The following is an 18104-nucleotide window of genomic DNA, read 5'->3' as shown; positions in this document are numbered from 1 at the left end:
GTTCTCTAGGGCCCCATAGAAGCATCTCTGTTCTCTAGGGCCCCAGCAGGAGCACCTTGGTTCTCTAGGGCTCAGCAGCAGCATCTCTATTCTCTAGGACCCCAGCAGCATCTCTGTTCTCTAGGGCCCAGCAGCAGCATCTCTGTTCTCTCAGGGGTCCCAGCAGCAGCATCTCTGTTCTCTCGGGGGCCCATCAGCCGCGTCTCTGTTCTTCTGGGGCTGTACGTGCAGCCTGGCCTTCAGTACTGTGTGATGGGTCAGGCATCCAGTGATGGCCTGATCCACTCCTGCAAAGTCCAGTTTCTGCAGCCTGCCCATGTCGTTGTCTGCTCGTTAGCACCTCCACTAAGCAGCGGAAGGCAGCTGAAACTCAGCTGCTCCTGTGAGTAGCTTGTTAGTAGCTCTTAAAGCCCTCTCTCTGGGAAAGGAGGTTGAAAACTGCAACTCTATGAGGTAGGGGATTTGGTTATCTGTGGTTTTTAACTTATCCAGGCAACATTCCTGCTGCTTCAGCAAAAAATTATGCAGACTTGACTCTATATTTTGTTTACTGACTCAGTTTGTATGGCCCTTAAACTAAAAATAAATTGGTTTCTTTTTCCCTTAAAAAAAGATCTATAGTTGTCATTTTTTCCCACTGCAGTCATTTTTTTTATCTCCCCACCCCCCATTGTCTTGATTCTTCTCCCTAACCATTTGAAACTTTGCTTTTAACAAAGATAAAAATGTAAGCAAAGCTAACCAGCTGAATGGAAGGAGGCAAGCAGGATTTCGATGTTCCAGTTGATAGGGTATGCTGCATTCTGCAGCAGCAGTCACCTCCACTGAAAGAATGAAGGTATATTTCCCTAATAAATAGGTCCCTGCAGCCAAGGTTGTTCATTAAAATTCAACAGGGGTCCGCTGCTTTTATTTATTTATTTTTAGCACTTTACCACTTGCTTTATTACAGTCATTTTGTATTTTTTCTCTTGGCTCTGCTTTTCTATATATATATATTATATATATAAAATTCTGTATAACTTCATACACATCCTACTTCTTTTAAGAGACCATTTTAAGAATAAATTCTTTCATTAATGTTTTTGGAGTCATCTTTCAGATATCCAAAATGTAGGCTAGCATGTAGGAAGAATGGTAATAACTCTGCCCTAATCTCAAAAAAAAAAAAAAAAAGAAGTGGGTTCTTTTTTAAAAAATTAAAAACAAAAAGGTGTGATGTTTATCTAACCTTGAGGAACCCTGTTGGGTGACCACAGGGATTAGAGTATTGTGCCACTCCCTGTTCTGTACCCAGGCGTGAAGTTGAACCAAGTTTAGCCTTGGGGGAAAGCTAATCATAGGGGGAATCCCTTTTCTCACACTCATTGACTTTTTATATCCACTAGACCACCACCCTTGGGGAGGTTTTTACTTATGGCTCATGTCTAATGCCTCCCCAAAGTGAGGAAAGTTAAAAGAAAAAGTATTCATATATGAGATGACTCCAATGTGAGACAAGTAGTTTATTCCAACACACAAATGAGGACAGCTAACCATGGTATATTCACAAGTCCATGTCAACAGAATGGGATTCAGTAGCTTATGATTCTTGGTAACTGCTGGGAAGATGATACTTAAAAACTTCACCAGAACATAAAGCAGTTTGTGGGATTGCTAGTGAGATAGTTTACATTTCACCTTGACTCTGCACTGTCACTCAAATCCAGACTTGAATGTCCCCCTGAACATCACGCTCAACCCTTTTCCCAACCAACCGTTTCTCTCATTGAACCCAGGATCTCTGGACTTTTGGAACTCACAAGATCACTTCCAAGCTCAGCCAAATCTACCTTAAGGACCATGCTCAGAAAAGAAAACAAACTAGGGACCCAAGCACGAGTCTACCACCCAAGTAACAGACTATAGAGGGACGGCCAAAATGTGTCTCCTCTACAGCACCCAAGACAGAAGAAGTTTCTTCTTCTTGATGACAACTTCCCTCCTTCACTCCCTTCATGCTTTCACAGGGCAGAAGGACCAAGGGACTATTTAGATTTTACTACCTCATATTAAAATGGAAAGTCCTTTCAGCTGTGGGCCATCCCATGGCCTAAAGCAGGCCGCAAAACACCCACAGGGTAACCAAAACCAGAAATGGCAACTTTGAGCCTATTCCATGGTGGTGGGGGATGGCCCCTGTTACACTTAGTTTGAGAATCTGCCAGGAGGGTGGAACTACCTTTCCAAAGATTCAGGGTCAATTCTTAGGATGCCAGGAATTGCCAGACCTTAACTAGTAATTCTCTTTCCCTCTTTATAAATAATGCCCCCAGAACAGATTATCCAAATACATGAGTTTGGCAGTTCTCACCTAACTATTTCTGAAGGTCACTACTTTCATGAAACTTCACTCATAAGTCACTAGACTATTATTTTGTCTATCAAAGCACCAATTCTTATTCAGTTGTACCCTATTTACCAGAAGAGGTTCATGTAGCTTCCTAAAGTGACTAATTTATAGTCAGGAAGTTGCTCACACACTCACTTGGTAGGTGTTATGTGAGCATTAAGATTTTGTTAGTGGAGCTACAGGTGAAAAGCAACTCTTATTCTCATTTTAAAGGTGAACATTATACATAAGGTTCATGTTAATGTTTAGCCACGAAGGGTGTTTGAAGTTAACTTAAGGGGTACAAATAATAAGTATACATGTAACAGACATATAATTTATAGGTACTCATTCCTAAGAGACAGTCTGGGGTAGTAGATAGAGGGCTGCTTAGATGTAGCCCTGGTTTCAAATCTCACCTCTAACCCACAGTGGCTAGGTGACCATGGTCAAGACCTTTAACCTTTCAGTGCCAAGAGCTCATTTCTAAGACTGCAAATTAGAGACCAGTAGTCAATTTGCACCAGTGGAGAGAATTTCCACATTAGGAATTTTCCACTCTGACAAAATTATAGGGCCAGACCTAAAAATAAAAACAAAATTTCTGGGTGGAAGGAATAGATAGAACGAGACCCATGGAATTGTCTATCCATATCTCAGATATTTGTATTCTAAGGCATTAAGGATAAATACCTTCACAAAAAGGATCCATTATCCCTTAAAATTCAGTTCGGTTGATACATGCAAGACGTGAGTCTTTGCAGAACAAATAAAATTATTAAGCCTAAACATGAGAAAGTCGGGCAAGAAGAATGCATTAGGTCCCTTCGTATCCAGAAATATTGCTCCGAGCTGGGCACAATTTCAGTCCATAGGCCACTGTGACATCTGCAGAGTCAGCTAAAAAGGAATGTGTGGCTGCCCATACACACATAAGGATCAGCGTGCTTCCAGTTTTTCATGGATTATTAAATCTGGAGGAAGAGAACACTGGGGGTGGCAAACACACCTGCCTTTTCCTTTCTTTCAAGAGCTGGAGAATTATTGGGAGCATCTTGTCCAGAAGGCCTGTTATCAGCACAGGCATAGGTTGGAATTTAAAAAAAAAAAAAGAAAAGGTCTCAGTTTCAAGTTGCCCATTTTCTTGTTAAGTGCTTAGAGTAAACAATCAGCAACATTTATTTTGAGTGTCCCATGTGTGCAAAGCATTGTGGGGAATCAGGAAGGAAATAGAAAAGAGGCCCTGATAACTCACAATATATCAGGTTTTTTCCTCTCCCCAAGGAGAAAGGGACAAAACAAATACAAATCATGTGTAACTAGACCCAATCACTTATGCTCTAGAAAGCCCTGTATAAACTGAATCTTTCAAAATGTGTATATTGCAGATAATCACTCTCTAATTGATATTTTATAAATTCACATTTTTGCATATCAGGATTGTCTTAAAGGGGCAACTCATTGGCAGAAGCACCATTGTTAGCAACAAGTCAATATGTTATGTTCAATTCAGAGGTGTGTGCATGAGTGCCAAGTCTGCCCGAATGGGAAGGACAGATGTTGATTCGAGCCGTTATAGGAGGGATCACGATGACAAAGTTTTACTTTCTACGTAGGAACTACGAGAAGATTGTAATGAAAATTCTTGGATAAAATCATCACTAGTATAGCAAGTCCAGATAACTTTTCCTGTTGGAATTTGGGTCTTGCTCTTAGGCAGGTTGGAAGACTGAGTTGGCCAATGACATAACTTGCAGCAGAGGGACTATGGTTTTGCCCCAGGATGCCAAAATTTAAAGAGCATTACTGATGATCCAGCAAGATAGAAACAACCAAACTTGGCACCTATTTAGCAAGGATAATTAGTTTTAAAAGGAAGCTACCAGATGCCATTCTATACGTAAACTCTTCCCTGGGCCACCCAGCTGCCCTCCCACCCAACTCATTTAGTAGTCTCTTCAGTAGACTCTGAAGGCACATTTTGTGCTATCTTCACTGATGCGAAATGTAGTTAGAATCGCAGCTGGAAGGAAGTCAACAAATAGAAGTAAAATGGGGAAAAATGGCAAAAATTACTATAACAGACTGGTTTTTTCCCATCAACTATGGGGGAACTACCACAGTTGGAGCCTAATGTTACAATCCTAGATAGGTACCTGTCTATAGGAGAGGTAGAAGCTGTACTAAAAAGAACGAAGATAGGGGAAAACAGTTGGATTGAACCAAGTTTACATAGAGGACATTCATGCTGGAGACAGTACAAACATGAGGGTATTGAGAATCTACTGTACAAGTTATAAGAAGGAGAAGATACCAAAATATGGAAAAATCTGGAACCTACTTAATACAAAAAAAGAGATAACTGAGAAAAATCAATAACTGCTAACGTAAATGTCTAGTCTCTCATCTACACGTGAATCAAAGACATCCTTTATTAGGGTATGAGAAGGGAATAAGCAGGTTTTCACAAGTAGCATTCAACTATGGACCATATCTTTGCTATTTCAAAATTTGGTGGAAGATGTAGTAACCAAAAGATATTACTGTATCTACTGTTTATTGATTATAAAAAAAAAATTGATTTGGTAGAGCAAAATGCTACCTTACGAGCTTAGGTGTCTCCCATCTATTCATCAACATCATTCAAAATTCCTTGAAAGATATAACAGAACTATAACAACCTTTTTGCCATACAATGTGGGACAATGCATCGAACAGGGAAATATATGGTCAACCAAGGTATTCACCTCTGTGATAGAGGAGATCAGCACAGGGTACAAGTTGTATACCACATGCTCCTGTTTGTGAAAAGCATTAAGCTGGTTGCATCAAGCCCTGGACCACTGCAGAGCTTCCTGGAAGCTATCTGTAATCACTCAAAGTAGTTTGGCTGACCATACAGGAAAGACCAAGTGGATAAAGAATGTCTATTGCCCAGATTATAACGTGCATTTGGAGGGACGATCTATAGAGTGTGTCCATTATATGTCTATCGAGGACAAATGGTACAAACGGGCCAACAATTGTTGAACAATCAGAGAAGAACAAAGTAGACTGCTTTCAGAAGGTTACAAAGCTCCCTTAATGACCCCAGATTTCCCACGAAAGCAAAGGCCCACATTTTAAATAACATTATTCTGGTGTGGCTGTACGGCAGTGAGCAAAACACAGAACATAAAATTAAAAATAAATACCACCCAGAAAGCAATGGAAAAGTGTATGTTAGATGTGAGGAAGTTGTGCAGTAGAATTCAAGAAGAAATTGTCTTTTTTTCTTATGACTTGCACATAAATTGGATTTAAGTGAGGCAGAGTTGTGCAAAGTCCTTGGCCTCACTCTCTCTTCCAGAGTCATCAGAGACAAGACTGCCCATGGCTTGGGATGCAGTAGATGACCTTGGCACCTTCTCTGTCTGACCAAGCTCTGAGCCCTCCACAGCACCCGTGTCAGCTGCCTGCGTGGCCACTGGAATAAATTGTTCTCATCCTCCCATTCCACCAGAGGAAGTCTTTACATGCTTGGGGTAGGCACGCCACCTAATTCACCAACGGGTTTGAGACCCCTTGGTTACCCTCAGTTAACTGGGGTGTGGCACGGCACACGCTACAGCATGTTGGAGCCACAGGTGAGAGCTGGATAAACCAGTTGGACACCAAAGGTGGAAAGAACAAGAACAAGAAATGTTATCAAGGAAACATAGATTAATTAAATGAAAGATGGCCTGGCCGCATGGTGAGGAACGACAAGTGGATGGCCAGAGCATTTCATTGGTACCCTAGAGATGTCATGTGAAAGAGAGGAAGGCTTCTGGCAGGTCAAGTGGCTCCTCTGTGGCTTTCATGGGGGAAGACATGGACAAGAGTCAGTCTGAGTGGGCACTCTGCATCATTGAAGGGGCTTTGAAATCAATGACATCACATATCCATTTGATTATTTGAGTAAGGGGAATTTTCAAGGTGAACATGCACTTGAATCACAACTCACCACCTGCTGCATTTCCTATACCAAGAGCTGGGGTCATGACTTTCAAACCACTATCAAAAAACGCCCTGTTCACTCCACACCCCTGTCCTACCTCACCTTGGAGCACCTGAACAACCTCACCTTTTGCTGCAAACTGCTGTGTCAAAAGGGGAGGGTGAGGAACTGCTCGTCTAAGCTACATGGATGTACAAACATGAAGATTATGAATCTCATATGGCCATTGTCCCCACCCTCCCAGTCTAAGATGTGTCTGTTGATGGGACCATTTCTTATATGTATATGTGGGACTGAAGAGACCACAGTCCTTGCCATTCTCACTACATCTGCCAAGAAAGGTGCCCTTTTTTTCTTTTTCAGGCTTCAAAGTTTATAAAATTGAAACTTATAGAGCAAGAAAAAAGACATCCCAGAAACAAGGTTTCTCAGGGGGAAAAAAGTCTTTATCTCTACTGTTATCAAGCCCCAATCTTACACCTGTAAGTAGGAGTGTCCCTACCTAATTTAATTGACTGGAATGTAGAGAAACTGTAGGTGAGGGTTCACATGGCATTGTTGGAAGTTAGAGGGTGGGCCTTAGAACCTGGTAAAAATACTACCTGGGTGACTATGTATGTCACCCTTCCTTCTTAGTACCTCTAAGGACCTCTCTAGAACTAAACTTTAGACAGAGTGGTTCCCCACATAGAGTTCCTTTCTGTCTTTTCTTTCCTTTATTTCTTTTTTTTTTTGAGACAATCAGGGTTAAGTGACTTGCCCAGGGTCACACAGCTAGTGAGTGTCTGAGGTTAGATTTGAACTCAGGTCCTCCTGACTCCATGGCTAGTGTTCTGTCTGCTGCACCACCTAGCTGACCCCAAAGAGTTCCTTATGCTGATGAAATGACAGAGACGATCCCTCCCTAAAATTCTTTCCACAATCATAGAAGAAAGATCCAGCTGTATAGCAGAATAGAAAGTGTCCTAAACCGGAAAGAAGTAAATCTGCTGTCTAGTCCTGGTTTTATCAGTAATTAATTATAAAACCTAGAACAGGTAACTTAGCGTCTCTGGGTCTCAGTCTCCTAAATGGTAAATTAGATTAAGTTAAAACTAAATTAATATTTAATGATTATTTCAATTTAATAATTACATTAATATTCCATTAAATCTATTAGATTAGATTAGATAGACTAGAGTGGATACACTTTGCATTAACTTCTAGCTCTTATGTTTTAGCCCATCATCCTGCCTTTGAGTAAACAATTCCAGACAGGTGGCCTCAACCCTTTTTATGATCTCAGAAAGCACTGGCTTAAAATCTGGAAGATCGGGGTTCCAATCCCACCTCAGATATATATTAGCTATATGACCATAGACAAGTCACTTAACTTCTCTGTACCTCAGTTTCCTTATTTGTAAAACGAGAGGGTTGGACTCAAGGGTCAATTCCAGTGTGAAATCTATGAACTTACCAGATTATGCAACCTCTCTCAATGATCAGTTCCAGGGTTTCAGACAGCATTCATTCCCAGAAAGTCCTTGGTGTGTAATTTAGGTTTCTGCAACTTCTGATAAAGTCATTTCCTCATTTGACTAGGGGCTGGAGGATTGGGAGGAAGAAGAGTTATGAGGTGCAGAGGCTTCTAAGAAAGCTTTAGGGGAAGGAAGCTGCTCAGAGCAGGCGCCAAAGGGGGCTGTCCATTCCTCATAAAAGAATGACATTGGATAGCCTTAAGGTAAGCCTAGGCTTCTTTGTGTCCTATTTGTATATTTGTTTAAGGCTACCACTCCTTCAAACCATCAAAGAGAAATAAATTAATTTGGTTGCCAAAAGGTCAGAAACCTGCCCCTTGATGCAGACAATCTGGCCCTCGATCGAGTGGACAGCGTACATGGGAAAGGGTGGACGATGTTTTTCTATCCATTCTGAGAAGAGGCCCAAAGAGAAAAGCTAGCAGCAGCATCTCCTCCCCCCCTCCCACACCCAGTCTGGGCCTCCGCTGCACCAGTGGTTTGTACACACCCATCACAAGTACAGCTTAGTGGCATATCATTAGGCGTCCCTTGGGTGTCACCACTGGACTGGGCTGAGAAAATCTTTGGGAGAATGTCCTAGGGACAGGAACCACCGTTTCCAAGAAATTGCACCCAGAAAATACACATCCTTCACCATGTAATTTATTTACAAAACCTTAAAAAAAGTATTTAAGTTTTTCCACTTTGAAAAATGGGGAGAAATTTTTTTGTTGTTGTTGTTTTTGTTGAATTGAATAGAATTAAGATGACAGGCCAAAGGAAATAAAGTAAGGTCAGATGGGGTTCCAGTCAGGACAGCATGCAAGGATCAACTATCTAGTGGCTTTTTTTTTTTTTTTTAAGTTTTAAAACGTGTTTCCAGTCAGAGGTTTTTCCCTCTCCATTCCTATGATGGACTGAAGCTGGTTTGGGTTAGGTCAGGCAAAGCCGACTCCACCCAACCCAACCCAGCCCAGCCCAGCCCATCCCTAACCAGCCCAGCCCAGCCCAGGCCTGCCCCAGATGTTCTCTTGTTCCTCAAAATAAATTCGTTAGGGCAACTACTAACACAATACTCTGTTTGTATTCACAGTCCCTGAAATGAAGGGTATACTTACCATTAACCTCACTGGTGAAGACAAGAGCCTTGACTGCCTCTTTGTCAAATACTAGTGAAGCGTCCCTAACATCTTCCCCATGCACTAAGCAGAATTAGGACCTACATTTTTTAATGCAGGAAACTGAAGACAAGGGGTCTCTGTCAGGTTAGCATTTTGGGCCTCTGTAATTGGCTCATGCCCAGAATTTCTGGGTCTCCAGCTCCACCAGTTTGCCTAATGAGATATTATTCTTTCTCTTCAGGGTAGAATGAAATGAAAAACACACAACTTCTAGCCCTTAGTAGATGTTCAATAGAAAATGAGGGGGGAGGAGCACTGATCCCCTTCTCTCTTTCCATGACAGGGATCCGCGCAGGAATATAGTGATGGTCCTCAGTGTCTGGTCCTTCAGGATCTCAGTTGCTTGTCACTTCTTGATGATATAGCCTCAAATAGCTCTTAGGAACCTCACTGTTCATCTTCCAACTGTATCGAGAGAGTCCTGCTCACAGCTCATGAGCCCTCTAGCGACATCTTTATTGCTGCTCTTCCATTTTGAGGTTTCTTTCAGGAAGTGACCGGTGGAGTCTTTTGATTTCTACTTTACTCTCTGGTTCAAAGATTTGTGGACAATTTTCTTTTGTAATTTCTTGAAATATGTTAAGTATTTGTTTCTTATTTCTAGCTTTCAGGTAGTACAATGATTCTTAAAATCATCTCACCTAGATCTATTTTCCAGGTAAGTTGTTTTTCCTATGAGATATTTTATAATTTCTTCTATTTTTTTTTCAGTCTTTTGATTTCTTATAGAGCCATTAGCTTCCATTTGACTAATTCTAACTTTCAAGGAGTTATTTATTTCAGTAAGGTTTTGAATCTCTTTTTCTAAGCTGTTCATTCTCTTGTCATAGAAATCTTTCTTCCCTGGCTATAGCTTCTTTTCCCATTTTTTTCTTCTACTACTTTCATTTGGCTTTTTAAAAACATTCAAATTTGTTTTTTTTTTTTTAACTTCTTTAACTCTTCTAGGAATTCTTGTGGACTTGTGTCCAAGCTGCATTCTTCTTTGAGGTTTTGCTTGTATATATTCTTGGGTCCTTCTTTTCTACGTTTTGGTTTTGAGCTTCCCTGTCACCATAATAGGTCTATGTTCTTTTTTGTTTGCTCATTTTTCTAGCCTACTTCTTGATTTTGTATTTTATGTTAGTGCTGGGTTCTGTGCACTTCTCAGAGGATTATCTGCCCTGAGCTTCTGTCTTCTTATATCCTGCTGCTTTCACAGCTCAGTCTTGGGGGTATGCCCTTAAAGAATTTACATTCTAATAGGAGGAGACAACATATAAAAGGGACCTGAAAATCAGGGAAGAGGAGAGAGAAAAAAGGTACCTCAATAAATCCAGAGAATCAGCAGCAGAATTGGGTGAGGGGTGAAGGCTGACTGTCCTGGTTCCTTCCTCAAAATGGAGGTTCTGAAAGGAACTCACCAATGGGAGCAGGGGTGCACAGAGGCAGAAGGCTAGTATCATGGATCTTCCAGGGTAAGAAGGTGAGTGAGGCATGGCAGAAAAGTTAAGCAAATGAAGAGTGAAGTCAGGTGAGGGGTGAAGGATGGCTGGCCAAGGCTCTTCCTCAAAGTGAAGGTTCCAGGAATAACTCACCAATGGGAGTTGGTGAGGCAGAGAGATCTTCCAGAGTGAGAAGGCTGCTTTTCAGGTCTCCCCAAGACTTCTCTTTTCCAGTTCCTTCAGCCAATCCCGGTATGGCATGGGACTCCAATCATAGGATTATGGATTTAGAGTTAACATGAACCTTAATGGTCACCTTAAAGGACCTTAAAGACTTTCATTTTACACAGCACTCTCATTTCACAGATAAGGAACTGAGATTCAGAGACGTATAGTAACTTGAAGCAGCTAGTTGACACAGTGAATAGAGTGCTTCCTGAAGTCAGGAAAATTCATGTTCCTAAGTTCAAATCTGTCCTCAGACTCTTACTAGCTATGTGACCTTGAGCAATTCACTTAAGCCTATTTACCTCAGTTTCCCATCTGTAAAATGAACTGGAGAAGGAAATGGCAAACCTCTCCAGTATCTTTGCCAAGAAAATCCCATATGAGAACGCAGAGTTGAACATGACTGAACAACAATTAGTCACTTGACCAATGTCACAAACGGAGTAAATAGAAGAACTGAGATTTGAACATAGGTTCTTTGACTTCAAATCTCATGCTGTGCTTGGACATTTGTAGTCTAAGATGGGTTTAGCCTTTTTAACTATTGCCACATATTAAGCTTGCCATTCACTAAAATCCTCAGGTCTTTTTCTTACAAACTATTATTTAATCATGCCTCCCTCACTCTGTACTTATGCAGCTGTAATTTTTTTTAAAACTCCAAAGGCGGACTTAGCATTTGTTCCCATTAAATTCTATATTTTTAAATTTAGGATAATGACTCTAGCTTGAGATCTTTGTGAATCTTGACTCTTGTCATCCAACATGTTAAATATCCTACCTGGCTTTGTGTCAACTGTGACTCTCATGCCATTCATGTCTTCATTGAAATAATTTCTTAAACTGTTGAGCAAAATAGGGTTAAGGACATCTCTGGAATATTCCACTAGAGACTGTCCAGGTTGATTTCTTTCAATCTCTAATTTATCCTGTACACATCTTGTTTATACATAATTGTTCACATCCCCCCCCCCATTAAACTATAAGCTCTTTGAGAGCAGGGACTGTTTTGAGGGTGAGGGGGTCTTTCTTTGTATCCCCACTGCTTAGCCTGGCATACAATAAGTCAATAAGTGCTTAATAAATACTTTTTTACTTGATTTCTGTGAATACTCTTGATCTGGTTATTCCACTAGCTCTCAAGCCACCTAATTATATCTATATCTATATATATATATATATATATATATATAAAATCTTCTAATCCACATCTCTCTATCTTGCCACAATAATATGATTAGAGACACCATAAAACATCTTGTTGAATTGTAGGTATTCTGTGTCTACAGCATTCCCTTGATCTAGTAACCTTGTCAAAAAAAGGAAATGAGGTTGGCAAGATATGCTCTTGACAGAGGCAGCTGTGCTACAGAGGAAAAATGCACTGGGTTTGATGACAGGTTCAAATCCCAGCTCTGCCGCTTACTCTCTGCATAACTGTGGGCAAGTTCCTTAACCTCTCTGGGTCTCTGCTTCCTCATCTGTAAAATGGGGGGATTGAACTAGCTAGTCTCTAAGATTACTTCCACCTATAAGTTTGTAATACAATGAACTCACACTGTCTCTTAATGATCACTACTTCCCTTCTAAATGCTTACAAGTCATTCCTTTACTAATACATTGTACAATTTTGCTAGGAATCAAAAACAACCTCCATGATCTATGGTTTAAAGATTCCACCCTCTTCCTTTTCTTGAGGACTGGAGATATATCTACCAGTCCCTAGTCCTATAGCATTTTTTTCTGTTCTTTTGGCCCTCCCTCTATCATGATGTTCTAGAGTTGGCTTACTGGATCTGATTTTTATTGATAGAGAGAAGCTTGCTGCTGGTGTAAGAAATTTTGGGAACCCTGATATGAAATGATCACTCTCCAAAGCCTGACAGAGTCTTACATGCACCATATATTTGGGTAAAACATATTTCAAAGAATTCAGAAAAAAGATTTGTAGGATCCCATGGACTAAAACTCCACAAGGAAAATCAGTCAAGCCAGGAAGTGGGAACATATAAAATGAAATTCTGGAGACACAAGGAAACAATTCCAAAAGGGTGGGAAAATGGTCTAAAGAGACCAGGGAGGGGGTACAGGAAACTCACCAACCAACTTATATTTTAAAAGAACATATACTGAAGGGAGAGGCAAGGACAGATAACAGAGGACCAATTCAAAAGCATGTCATGGTCCTATAAAATAGTGTCAGGAGTACTAAATCCCAAAATGAAGTGAAGCTTGAGAAGTACATTAGACCAGATTAATCTGGTACCTCAGATTTGTAGTCAAACAAAATGAGACCTTTGTGGAACATATTAACAAAAAGGAGTTTACTTAGCCATAGCAGGTAAAGGATCGCCATCAAGGCTATGCTATTGAATTAGTTGAGGGCACCTTCCCTGTGCCAGTAGTGTTCACGCTGCCAGTCTGCTGCTCAAAAGTCTCAGGGAAAAGAGCTGGATCTCCTCATACCATGCAGTTCTTATATCTGGTCTGCAAACTATATTGGGAGGAATAAGGAGGATCATACAAAAGACAAGACTATTGCTTGGGGTGAATGGAAAAATGATAATTTAAAATAGAAATAAGGTGGAACTGCTCATATTTTATTTAGCTCTTGTCTTCTCTGCCAAGGAGAGTGAACTCTGCACTAGAGATGACAGAACAAAGATGGCTAATAAGTAGTAGATGCTCTGGGTCTAGTGTTCCTTGTACGATATCACATCACCTAACTTGCCCTAGATGAATTCAAGTTATCTAGCCCTAAAGAATGGGTAGAGGTAATTGTTGAGCCATTAGTGTTGGAAAGATAGTGGAAAATAAGAAAAGCAACACAAGATTGGAGAAAGGCAAATGGAGTTTCAATTTTCAAAAGAGGTGAAGGAACATAGTCTGAACAAAAGGACATGATAATTGTCTTCAAGGATTTGAAGGGGCATCATGAAGAAGAGGGATTAGACTTATGTTTAACCCCGGAGAGCAAAATCAGAAGCAATGGGGGAAAGTTGCAAAGATGCAACCATTGGCTTGATGTCAGGACAAACCTCCTATTGATTGGAGCTGTCCAAATGTCAAATGGGCTGATTCAGGAACCGGTGGGTTCCCCTCATTAAAGGTTTTCAAGTGGATGCTGGATAACCACTTGTCAAGTAGGTAGGACATAGTGGGGATGTAATTTGGTTATGGGTTGGACTAAATGGTCACTCCATTCCAACTATAAATTCTGTGAAGCATCACAACCATGCCCAGGGCAAGTAGCATGAGGTATGCCCTCCTGGGAGGTAGAGAGAGGCAGACAGAGCCCACAGGATGTGCTATGAGGTTCAAGAGACAGGCAGCAGGAGCTCACCCCAGCTTACCCTATGGTTGTCTTCTATTTTTAATTAATCATTCTTGCTAACGAGGTGTTAAGCCTAGTTGTTTCTATGCTGCCAAAGGACTGTAACTGTTAGTGCTGTCTAAATTTGGCACCCTGGAACAAAGTCCCAGTTACTTGATCCTAGTCAAGGCTCTGTACAGTGCAAATTCAGAATATTGTATATCAGAAATCTCCTTACCAATTACAGCTCAGAAATCTAGAGCTGGAAGGGATCCCCTCATTTTATACATGAGGTAACTGAGGCAGCAAGAGGTTAAATGACTCACCCAAGGTCACACAGGTTAGATTTTTAACCCAGTGTCTTTTGACTCCAAAGCCATTGCTCTTTCTGCTCAGCTGTCTGGTCCCATAAAAACAAGTAGTACTTTCCTACATTTTTTATAAGATAAAGATAATCAAGAAAAGAAGGGGCAGCCAATATCTGCAAGGTTTCTGTTCTAGATCTCAGTTCTGTATGCAGTCAGGGTATCTTATATTTGACTCATTGCTTTCACATTTTGATCTTTGAAAATGTGAGATGAGAGAGCTCCTCTGGAAGAGTACATACTCTGTTGGTATACCAGTGAGGCCTCAGTTATATTTCAGTGAATGGCGCGGGGTACTAGGGGCTCTAAATTTACCTGGAAGAGGAGTAGAGGATGGGTGCCCTAAGGATAAACCAACAACAGTGGCTATCCCCACACTGAATGGGCCCTTGATGGTGGTGGGGCCTGGCTATAGCTTTCCCTTTTGCCCGGTAGTTAAAGTAATCCCAGTTCTAGACATCTCTCTTACTTGGATTGCTCTGTAAAATCCTTTTAAGGGTGTCTGAGGTGAGTAACTTCCAAGTGCAATTTTTTTTTTGCCTTTTGTCAAGTCTGTCTCTAATACCACCAATATTACTGTGTCTTCCTGGCCTCTTCTCAAAGTTAAAAGCTTTTTTTGTTTGTTTTCCAGCCTGGGGCCTGAACTGCCAATCATGTGAGTTGATATGAGGAGGATTCATGCCATAGCATCCTCTCACTATCTGTTCCCTCCACCCCACAGTCACCCCCACCCCCTCTTCCACCAAACACCTGGAGCTTTGAGCAAAGAGAGTGAAAGAGGATGTGATACAGCTGCCACAGAGAGGTGTGGAACCTCATGTCAAGGCAGAAAGAAAGGGAGGGCAGAATGATAATGGCCTGCCCCTTTGCCAAGGACAGTGGCTCAGTCCACTCACCCGGTTCTTCATCAGGATAGACAAGGTTTGGAAGTACCAAACCTCCCCTGTTTCAGTTCATGTACAATCCCACAAAATGGATCCCAGTTCCAGAGTTCTCCCAGTAATGCCCCCTCTGCTCCTGATGACTAGTCCTACTAGGAGAGAACTTTTTTTTTTAGGCAATTGGGGTTAAATGACTTGCCCAGGGTCACACAGCTAGTAAGTGTCAAGTGTTTGGTTTGAAGCCAGATTTGAACTCAGGTCCTTCTGACTTCAGGGCTGGTGCTCTATCCACTGTACCACCTAGCTGCTCCGAGAGAACATTCTCTCTCGGAGAGAATAGTGCTGCTACTTACTCCTTTGTCTCCTTACAGGGGATATAGTCATGGGAAACAACAGTCTCAAACTGTGCGTGGTCTAGAATGCCTGGTTCCAAATTCATCCTATGGAGGAACTTTAGAGTTTTAAGAGAGTAGCAGGTTCACAGCCTTTGGAATATGCTCTAGATGTTTATTAGAAATTGTCCTCTGGTTATTATGGTTCTATGCTAAAAATAAGCATGCAACATCCCAATGTGGTTGTCTGCTTTTGTGTAAAGGCAATACCATATTACATTATGTTTATGTAACTACTTACATAAAAGAAGGCAAAGGGGCTTCAGACCAGTGGATCGGGGTTCAGTGTTTTCAGATGGACAAAGCTCTACACCTCTTGAAAAGACATATGATGAGAGAGTGAAGGCAGAGTTGAGGCATGGAAACTTTCTGACCCTCTGATAACTGTAACAAATGGAGGGCTTACTAAGCATTTCCACCTCGGTGGGTAATGTGAAAACCACCAGGGTGGGACTACCCAGAGAATGGCTATCAGCACCACTGGTGGTAAGCATAGGATCATGGGTTCTGGCGCTAAAAGGACCTTTAGAGATCAAGTCAATGGGGCCTACTAGAGACAGAATATTGGCCAGAGAAGACAGTACGAAATTACACAGCTTCCCAGAAACTGGCATTCCATAGACTCACAGAATATCAGCACTAGAAGGGCACTTAGAGATCATCAAGTACAGGCCTCTTATTTTATAAATGAAGAAATGAAGGTCCAGAGTGGTGGCATGACTTGCCCAAAATCTCACAACCCAAACAGGACTTCTCAATAAACTCATACTTATGATTAAGACACTCCCAGAAAAAAGTGGTGATTCCCTCAAATTTGCAGAGCAGATAGATTATCATTGAGAGCTGTTCAGGAGAAGGTCGACACTCGCTGTGGAAGGGTAATCTTGGTTATGCCATTGGCCTTATTGTCTGTGGAACTCAGAGGCCTGGTTTTCATGGGGCAAATAAGCAAATTAATTTGGGGTTACTTGATAATAGATTGTTTGGCCCTTAAGCCATCCCAATTTGTGAATGAATTCCCAAGAAGACAGACAAGGAAAGAAATTGCTTCCTTGTTGCAGGACATGGAAATGGGCTGGCTTTTGCCATGTCATCTTTTTAATTAGTATGTTCTCTCTGGGAGGAAGGAGCGGTTACCCCTGAACAGCATGCCAGGTACAGGAGGACAGAGGTTGAAGCAGGTAGCCTTAGCCTTAGGAAGTCAAAGGGAATTCGGTGATTGAAAGCCAGAAACAAAACACATACATACACATACACACACAGCAGAAGGAAAAAACTCTCCATCTGGAAAGCAGAGTTAGATGGCGTTTGGAACAAGAGTTTTTCAAGTGCACAGTTTTTCCTCTAATGTACTTAGCGCCACAGCAGGGAGTATCATAAATCTCTTCAAAGAACATTCACAATCTGCTGATGGTTAGTGACAAAATCGCTTGTTTTGTTTTCTGTGGGTTGTAAGACTCCTTCTCACTCCCCCACTCCTCTCCACCGTCAGCCTGAGACGGCATAATTGTACTAATGCGCCCTGGCAACTTAAGTGACTTACAGGGTGGGGAGAGGGAACTTGCACGTTTTTTAAAATGATCGGATTTCAACGTCAAAATAACGTTTTCGTTTTAACTGATGACAAAAGCCGAAGTCTCCTAAGGGAAAAGAGCTATGATGTGTGTTCACAAAGAACCTCTTTCATCCATTGGGCAGGAGAAGAATGGTTGGAAATGTTCTCACCAAGGGCAGAACCTTTTTAGTGGTGGAAGGGTAGTTATAGCTGAGTGAACATGGAAGGAAATTAAGCTGATTGAAAGCGAATGCTATCCCAAGCTGAGAATGTTTCAAAGTAACAAGTTAGTGCTATTGTTGGGTCATCGCTCTGGTCTTCCATTCCAATGGGTCAAAAAAAGAGGCAATGTGCGGGGATATGACTTGGATTATTCAAGTCTAAATCAGTTCTGTCTACTGACCCTCTGACACTACCTGCTGAATCAGCCCTCATCAGCTCAACATCCTTTAATTTCACAGAACTAACCCCATCTGAGAAAGACTCAAGCACCAGATGTGATCCTGATCCATATTCCCTTATTAATAATACAGGCCCGTCTTGTCCCCAACCTTTGGTGCCGACGCTATGATGATAACAGAATATAGGGAAAAGACAGAGGTACTCAAATTTTGTTTTATTTGTTTCCTTGCCCAAGGAGAACAATAGATTTTTTTTTGACAGGAATGGATAGATTAAAAATAGCTGATAGGGAATTGGTACTCAAGAGAAGTGAAGATCATAAAAGAACACCTAGTTGCCTTTGATGAATTCAAGTTACTAGGCGCTCGGATGAACTCTATTCTCAGGTACTGACAGAACAAGCAGATTTGATTGCTGAGGCTCCACTTTTGAAAAATTGTGGAGAATAAGAGCAGTACCACAGAACTAGAGAAGCATTATCGTACTGACTTTCAAAAAATGAAAGAAAATTGAT

The sequence above is a fragment of the Vombatus ursinus genome, unplaced genomic scaffold (genome assembly GCF_900497805.2).
Source record: "Vombatus ursinus unplaced genomic scaffold, bare-nosed wombat genome assembly UNPS02014818.1, whole genome shotgun sequence".
Taxonomy (NCBI): domain Eukaryota; kingdom Metazoa; phylum Chordata; class Mammalia; order Diprotodontia; family Vombatidae; genus Vombatus; species Vombatus ursinus.
Note: the sequence above shows the minus strand (reverse complement) of the source record.